This window comes from Cricetulus griseus (assembly GCF_003668045.3).
Source record: "Cricetulus griseus strain 17A/GY chromosome 1 unlocalized genomic scaffold, alternate assembly CriGri-PICRH-1.0 chr1_0, whole genome shotgun sequence".
NCBI lineage: Eukaryota > Metazoa > Chordata > Mammalia > Rodentia > Cricetidae > Cricetulus > Cricetulus griseus.
Genome location: NW_023276806.1, coordinates 104,938,136 through 104,947,649, shown reverse-complemented (window position 1 = coordinate 104,947,649; position 9,514 = coordinate 104,938,136). Strand labels below are relative to the sequence as shown.

The 9,514-nt window shown below is 34.8% G+C and overlaps 1 pseudogene; it reads left to right on the top strand.

The window, feature by feature from the left end:
- The first annotated feature begins 4,132 nt into the window (after window positions 1-4,132).
- LOC100757938 overlaps window positions 4,133-9,514 on the top strand; it is a 92,242-nt pseudogene continuing 86,860 nt past the window's right edge.

Below are 9,514 nucleotides of genomic sequence, written 5' to 3'. Positions count from 1 at the left end.
CATATAGAAATAATAACTAAAGTATTTGTTACCAACCAACCAGTTATGAAACAGCACAGTTATTTGAATAATAAGGGATTTCACTACATAAGTGCAAGCTCTCAACACTGATAGAAGAGTGAATGGTAAATCTCTCAGGAGATCAGGTTGGCCTCGAACTCACCGAAATCCACCTGCCTCTGTCTCCCGAGTGCTGGGATTAAAGGCGTGTGCCACCAATGCCCGGCCTACCACCAATGCCTGGCCCACATGTACTTTCATGACAACAGTTCTATAATGTAATTAGTAGAAAGCATTCAGAATAACATATGTGCCAAGTCAATAGTTCTATTGTTATTGAGATATGTATGTTCTACTTCACGTTCAATGTAGACTTTCTATAGATGTTCACTCTTCCCACTGTACACTGAGTTTCTGGAGCAGGCTGCCCACAAATAGATCATGTCTTTCTTCATTGCATGAGACTTACACATTTCCCTGTGAGGTCCAAGAATCTTGGCAGATATTGTTGGCATATTCATACTATCTAGCTTCAGAACCATGTCCCAACAGGTCATAATGAGTTATATCTAGAGGGAAAAATAAGTCCTCCTAATTTTCTCTTCCAAAGAAGCCTTACCTCTGTAGTACTCTATGTGTTATTGAATATGTTCAATGTACAACATATATATATATATATATATATATATATATATAATATATATAAAGCTATAGATGTCTTTACAGCTATTGTGGTATTTTACCTTTTTTCTTTTGTGTGTGTGTGTGAATTTTTGTGTAGATTCTATAATCCCAAATTCATGGACAGGATTTTTTATAATTATTTTTATTAATTTAAATAAATAAGTATGTATGTATGTATGTATGTATGTATGTATGTATGTGTTTGAGTGAGGGTGTGTGAGTGAGAATGTAGGGTTCCACAAAGGCTGGAATGAAGCAGCACATCCATTGGGACTGAAATTACAGGAGGTTATATACTACTTGACATGGGTGATGGGTAGTGAACTCAGGTATGTGCTGCTAATGTTTGTGTCATCTCTCCAGCCCCATGTAGACAGCTTTTAAGCTTCAATCATACCCTCTTGTTTTTTATACATAATCCTTAATTTTAACAAAAGCACATGTCCTTCATCTTGGGATATATATGAAAGTTATTAGTTCTTTTTTTCCTATGGAGGCCCACAGTCATTTGTCATGACTGGTAAGATCTTATATTTGCATCATTATCATCATTGCTATTGTTACTATGAGAGTCTCATTATGTAGTTCTGGCTGGCTTTGAACTCTCCATCCATATCTGGCTAGACTTGAAATCACAGAAGTATGCCTGATTTTATCTTTGGAGTGCTTGGATTAAAGGTAGTTGTCACAATAACCATCTATCATGTTATTCCATCTACTGTGCACACTGATTTTGATATCCTCTGAATGAGGTTGATACAGAGTTATATGCCATGACTCAGCTCTGTTTCCACTCTGATTCATTGTTTTGTTCTATGTGGCTCCTTACTTTGTAGCACCATTTTCTAGAGTGTGTTAAATAATGTCTTTTTTTTTTCAAAGGTTACATTACTATTTATTTTTAGATTACTATACTTTTAACTAAAAGTAAGATTAAGATTGAGTTAATTGTTAGTTTAATTTGAGAAAGAAATATCCTATGTAATTCATTTATGTGTTTGTTTCAGAGATTTATAATATAGTATTGTGGGGTCTTTGTAGTCAATAATCAATAGTCAATAATCATAAATTTCCCATGATAGTGATGATAGTTTATTTTTGATATATAAACAAGTCATTATTATTTGAGTTGTATGTAAATCTCATATTCTGTAATGACCAAAATATGAGCTGATGAGATGGCTTAGTTTGCAAAGGTACTTGATGACTCCTTATGTTCTGAATTTTATACATCAGATTCACATGGTATAGAAGGAGAGAACAGATTCTTTCAGGTTGTCCTCTGACTGCCATAAGTACTTTTGCACAAAATCATGCCACCCCCTAACATACTCACTCACTCACTTACTCACTCACTCACTCACTCACTCACTCACTCACACTTTCACACACACACACACACACACACACACACACACACACACACACACACACACAAACACACTAAATAAATATAATAAAATGTTAACTTAAAATGTCTAGGCAGTATATCAACTGTATCTATAAAAATTTAGATCATTTGGTTTCTTTATCTGTTCTCTCCAAACACAAATCAGCATAAAATATATGTAATCATAGTTGTTGTTTTGTATGAATATGGGTAGAAAGGTTTGTGTCCTTGGAGATGTTTAAATAATTTCAGAAACTGACAGTATATTCTAAGACACCATTATTCTCATCTAAATGTGCGATGCTCCTGAATTTAGATGAAAATATTTGTTAGTTACAGTTTGATATTCCTGGAATTGTTGCTGCTGTAAGATCTATGTGCTTCAGTACCAGGAGCACCCTTACTACAATTGAAGTGAGAGTAGATGCTTACCCATGAGTGATATCAATACATGCAGATCAAGCAGCAGAAGCCTGAAGCCGGTAGCTTTCCTACTAATATCAATCACATCATTTTGTTAACTTATAATAATGTATTTTTGAATTATATGTGGTTTAGACAATGTATCCTGCTTGTCATATAATGAAAGGTCATGTTGGAGGATCATACTGGGCAGATAATTTCATTAATATTTGGTCAACTGTTTTCATTATCTAAACCCTTTAGGAGTTTGTTGATCCTACTTTGATTGCCACAGTGTTGATCACCTCATTTTCAATGAATGAGGGCTTTTTCAATACACTTCCAATTCTTTCAGTTTTCATCTATCTAATAGAGAAAACAGACAATATAGAGTAATCAAATTTCTATGTGCTTTCCTTCTGTGAAATGAATACATCTGAAGGTTTCATCAAATGTGATGTTTGCTGAATGGAGTCACTATACAATGGAAATCACTCTGGTCCTTGTCCAAGGGTACTTAAGGCAGGGATCCTTTCCTTAGAAATCTCCCCCAAGAGAAACAGGTAAAATTAAGGGATTAGAGTGTTAGTATGGAAAGAATACAGTAGATACTTTCTAAAATATAAACATTATATATATATATATATATATATATATATATATATTATTTAAATCTCCAAATAATGAGGGACAAAGCTCCAAGTGGCCAGCTATTGTCACAAACAAAGCTTTTCATCCCAAGAATGAGTTACATATAGTTGATTTGTTGACCAATAAGTTCCCCTTGAAAATTCCCCAAACAACAGAGATTGTTGCCAAGAATCTACAGTAAGTTCCCATTTCTGAGGACAACGACTACACAACTCTTGAACATGGATAAATCAAGCTGATGCCTACCCACAGCCTTCACCCCTATGTTCTAGGATCTGTGATCCAGGATGAATTGTGTGTGTGTGTGTGTGTGTGTGTGTGTGTGTGTGTGTGTGTGTGTCCAAGGAAGAAAGATTAGTTCATTGTTGAGCCATCATCAGAGATGCTTCCTCCTGCAGCAGATGGAAACAAATACACAGACCCTCAGCCAGAATGCAGAGAATGAGAGAACTTGAAATACTTACACCTAAATGGGATATCTCCATCAATTTCCCCTCCTTGGAGGTCAGTGAACCCCACCAAAGGTGATGCAGCAAAATTGCAAGAGCTAGAGGAAATGGAGAGAAGAAGGCCATCTAAATCAATTTGACACATGAACTTAGAGAAATCGAGGAAGTATCCACAGTGTCTGAGCCAATTATGTCAGGCCTTGCTCCCATTTTAGTGTTTTATCATTTCCTGAGTGGGTCACTGTTTCTTGGGTTTTTTCTTCTGCTGCTTGTTTTCCTCAATTCAAATATGTTAGTTTTTAATTTATCTTATTATATTATATGTTACTATCTCTTAGAAGTTTTGTTTTTTTTTTCTAATGAGAGATGTGAAGGAGAAAATGGGGCAGAGTAGATAGAGAGAAAACCATAATCAGGATATATTAATTAAAAAATTGATTATCAATAAAATGGAAAACAAAGCAAAACATCCCCAAGAGTAAAAAGAAGAGTGAAAATAAAAAACAAAAGGGTGTATTTTGAAGCAGCACAATGGAGAACAAAGAATGAGATGAGCATGACAAATAAGTTCTACGAGGATGAAGTGACTGTGGGAGTGGAAAACTTCCTTGTGTCTTCTGAGCCCGCCCAGGAAGAAATAATTAACTTCATTCTATCATGGTTAGTTGTAATATTATGGTCAGCCAAAGGTTGTCCTAGGTAGCACAGAAATCAGAAATATTTAAAATAAGAATGCTCAAACAATAACGAAAAGTGTTTAAGGCCTAAGGGTAAGTATCTTGACTTTTGTCTTACTTATTTCTCTTCTTGAAACTATGAAACTTTCTGAGAAAATTTGAAGCAAGATTGTAAAACATGTACAAAGTCAAAATATACATATGTATCATGGAATTTATTTATTGAAATGAAATTAGGATATTGTTTTTAAGAAAACAGATGGAAATGGAAATTGTCAGGTTAGGTGATACATTCCTGAGTGTCAATTGGGCATGGAAGTAGGAAGGAGGCCATTAGAGAAGAAAGTTATTTAGTGAATAGAAGAGAAAAAAATGAAGGTAGAGGAAGATCTGTGAATAAAAGTCATGAGAAGCAAGTCAGTGAACAGAAAACTTCCATGGCCTCTGCTTCATTTCCTGATTTCAGGTTCCTGCCTTGAGCTCCTACCCTCACTTCTTTTGATAATGGACCATGAAGGGGAAGTAGAAGAAGAAAAATAAAACCCTTTGTTTTCCAAGTTGCTTTTTGGTCATGCGTTTTATCTCAGCAATAGAAACGCTAAGAGAATCAATATAGTAAGGATTTGTGCATTCTTTTGACTGATATTTTTATCTTAGCCTGAACAATGTATGTCAGAAAGTAACATTATAGCATTCACTAAAGAAGTTTTCATTTATAAATAAGCATAAAAATACTTTTATTTACTTTCTAAACTGTTTGATAATTAAAACTCCAATGCTAGTTGGATATGTTATTTTTAATAGAATTATTAAATAAGGAACCTATCTTAAGTCTTAACATTTATTTTAAATAATAATGTTATAAGTGATTGTTAAATGGGCTAAATAAACTTTTTATGGATACATAATACAATAATTTTTGTTAAATGTCAATTGCTGAGGTTCATAAGAAAGTATATTAGATGTTGCTATCAATATCTCTGCCTAGTATGATTAATATGTAGAATGAGGCACTAGAAAAATTTGAACTGTACTTTATTATACTCTATCAAATCTCAAATAGCTACAGTTTCTACTGTGAAGGATGCCCAGTGATTTACAATATAGACAATTTTATATACATGTGTGAGTTATGCGATTAGACTACCCAGAGAGGAAATCATGGTGGGATATTGCATTAGCACATTTTCTGTTACTATGATAAAATAATGTGATGAAAGGCAATTTAAGGCCGGGCGTTTGTGGCGCATGCTTTTAATCCCAGCACTCGGGAGGCAGAGGCAGGCGGATCTCTGTTAGTTCGAAGCCAGCCTGGTCTCCAGCGTGAGTGCCAGAATAGGCTCCAAAGCTCCACAGAGAAACCCTGTCTCGAAAAACCAAAAAAAAAAAAAAAAAAAAAAAAAAAAAAAAAAAGGTAATTTAAGGAAAAAAAATAGAAAATAGTTTATTTGGGCTTACGGTTCCAGAGAGATATGAGTCATTGTTGGCAGAGAGGGGAAATGACAGCAAGCAATAGCCATTGTGGCTGTAATAGGAAGCGGACAGCTCGATTCTCTACAGGCATGAGACCAAGAGAGCAAACCAGAAGTAGACAATGTGTTTTACTGTCAAAGCCTACACCCATGATGTACTCCCGCCTGCAAGGGTGTACCACTTAAACATAACCAAATACCCCAACAACTGGTGACCAACTACTCCAATACCCTAGATTACAGGGGTTGTTTTTCCTTCTAACTATAAGAGATACATATAATCAAATACATGTAACAATATCATGGAAAATTCAGCTCATTGTGAAAAGAGGAATAAGCAATTCTGAAGAAAAAAATCTAAAGACTGAGTCAGATCAATGTAACAACTGCTGGTATGTGGTGGTACATCCTTTAATCTCAGAAGTTGGGGGACAGAGGCAGGAATATTTGTGTGAGTTCGAGGCCAGCCTGGTTTACAAAGATAGCCAGGGTTGTTATGCAGAGAAACCCTGCCTCAAAACAAGATAAAAAATCATAAACAAAAACAAAAACAAAAAAAACAAAAAGGAAAGAATGTGAACAAATTATGAAGTAGATAAAAGAATGGCACACCATTAGTTAAGTTTTATATCTCATGCTTCCTGAAACACATATATTTTAAAGGCTTATTAAATATCTTCATTTAATCTTAGTAACAACATATTTTATTGTTATTAAGAACAGTATAAAGTCTCTAGTTTCTTTGTGATGTTCACACATATATTTGATAATTATTCATTTATATTGTTTCTAAGTTAGATGTACCAAACATTTAATAAAATATTCATGGCATAATAGGATTTTGTTTGGTGTGTGTGTATGTGCAGTATGTTGTATATGTATGTGATCATGTGCACATGATTGTAGAGGCCAGAAGTCACTATTGGTCATATCATTGTCAATCAGTTTCCACCTTGTTTTCCAGACAGCGTCTGTCACTGAAACTGGGATTTACAGATGAAGCTCCTCCATCTGGCCAGCAAAACCTAATAATGGGATTAAGTCACACACCACTGTGCTCAGTACAGAAATCTTCGTGTGGGATCTGAGGGCTTAAACTAAGGTCCTCAAACATCTTTCTGACTGATCAATGTCCTTAGTATTCATATGAATTTTAGTATTCACATTTATTAGAGAATTACAAAATAAACAACTTTGTCTAGTCCCATATGCATGTGTGTATTTGCATTGATCATAACAAGTAATGTTCTTGATTTACTTATATTTCGGGCAATGCCCTATGATTGGTTAGATTTACAATAATGAGACTTGACAAACAATGGCAGCAGAAACATCAACACCTTTAGACCACCTATCACTATTTCGAACACCATAGGACAATTAATTTTAGAATAGAGGTGGCCCAATATTTTCACAAAAGCTCAGCTTTCAAAATGTTTTTCACTATACTTTTCCATAATTGTATCTGGCATTCATGAACACCGAAGTTGCTAAAGGAGAGAATGAGAGTATGATGAATATGTTGAATTTGTTGTGCTTTTACTGGCAACACTTCTTACATCTTATATTTTATTGTAATGATATGAATATAGTATTCACAATGTGTTATGGACACTCTCAAGGAGGTTTCTGAGATGCTGTCACCAAATGATCAAGGTCATGTCTCTATTGATGATGTCTCTAAAATACACAAGCATTAATTGCTTGTGTGAATTTAAAAATAAAGTGATTTATTTTGCTTTCTGACTTCCTACCTGTTTGAAGTCCATTTATTCATAGGTGTGGGCATATTGTCCTCTAATCAAAATTGTTCAAACCAGGTCTATTAAGAAGTTAGTAAAACAAAGTATTGAAATGCAGATTGCATTGATTTGCTCCAAGTTATTGCAAGGTAAGAGGAAACAGTTGTGTTAGGCTAAATCAATATAATCTACATTAAAGTACATTGTCTCTCAGAGTGCCAGGAAATATCCAGCAATGTCCATTATGAAGTGGTCATTGTGACTACCTTATGTAACCTGTCCTTAGATTTTTAAATTTATGTCCTTTGTGTTTCAGAGTAAGTTAGGCTTGCAAGCTTTCTCAGATCCTAAATTTAGCTTCCTTTTGGTTTCCTCTTGGTGCTTCCAATTGCTGATCCAAGAATCAGGGCTCAGTTCCATTGCCAAGAATAATGATATCTTTATAACATTCTTATCATAAAATTTATACCTTTACTGTAAGTTTGGTATGCAATTATGACTTTATTAAATATTTGCATAACAAAATATAATTAATATTTTAAAAAATATTTTTTCAAAATCTTTATTGGTGGTGACTTATTGTTCTTATTTTGACAAGTCAAAAGGGCTTTTAAAATCATTCCCCTTGGGATAATAATTGTTTTATATGAATAAAATGAACTTTGTAAACTGTTACTAGGAAACTAATGTCACAGCAAGATGTGACTCCTAATGGAATGTAAATTTTTTACTGCTCTCTGATGCCCAGATACCTGGAAGACAATGTTGTTAGAGGAAATAGATCCAATAAAAGCTGCCCCCAAGGAAGATATAAGATAAATGGAGGATTGTAGTGAGAAAAGGGGCAGGAAGTCCACATTCTGGAGGAATCTTCTAGAATGTCTTCTCCAGTTGGCATGCTTCATGAATTTACAGCTTCTGAAGCTACTTGTCACACCTCAAGAAAGGCTGTCTTCCATACATAAGATCAGGAGGAGAGAAGTCACAAGGAAAGGAAGCAGGGCAGCCTCAGAGGAGCTCCTGGTGGAAGATTATTACTTCAGATATAGTTGCTTTCCCAGGCATCATGCTCTATGGCTATAAGCCCAACACTCAGAAGGCTGAAGAGGGAATATTTAGTGTTCAAGAAGAACACAATTGAATAGAGAGATGCTGTCTCAAAATTAATCATGCAAAAGTAAAGCCAGAAGGTCCCTGATTCTTTACATTTAAATATGTGTGAAGAAAAGAAGCAATGGAATGTTAAGATGACCATTAGTATCTTTGTAACATTATTCTGTAATGTTTATATTTCACAATTAAAAAATATGCTTCAAAATTGCGGACAAAAAAGCAGTACTGGTATTTGCTTGCCTTTGTTATTGTGTGGTTGACAAGTCACTTTTTGTTGTTTTATCTTGAGAATGAGGATGAGACACAGAGTTCTAGACTACTTGAAGATTTGAAACAGCCTAAAATACACTATTTTCAAGAAAGATATTGGATGGTAGATGTGCCTGAAGTACTGTAGAAACGTTTTTTATTGATTTTGACCAATTTCTTTTGATCATTGTTCTAATATTTACTAGATACTTATGCTGGCAACATTCACTTCACTAGTATTTTTCCTTTAATTCATGATGAATAGACTACTTGAAAATGATGTCACTACAGTCACATGAGGTATGTTATTTGTATTTAACTTACTGTATAAAATCAATATAATGTATAAAATTTGTTTCTCCACTGTAAATAAAATATATCATTCATAAAATCTCAATAAAAATTGTAATTAACATATTAATATACTAGCTGCTGGAGAGATGGCTTAGTGGTTAAGTGTAGGGAGCCCTTCCTGCATTCTCCATTACAATGATGGTGCCTGCAGGCACCAAATGTAAATTATTTCACAGGCGCTGGGTAATTTCCATTCCTTTGATCTCTGCCTATCCTGTGGCTCATTTGGCCTGAGGAGCTGAAGCCATTCATAGGGTAACACATCCCAGGCGGGCTGCCAGCCTTTATTAAGGAACGGGATTCTTGGGCCGGGGTCTCCGCTCTGGTAAGC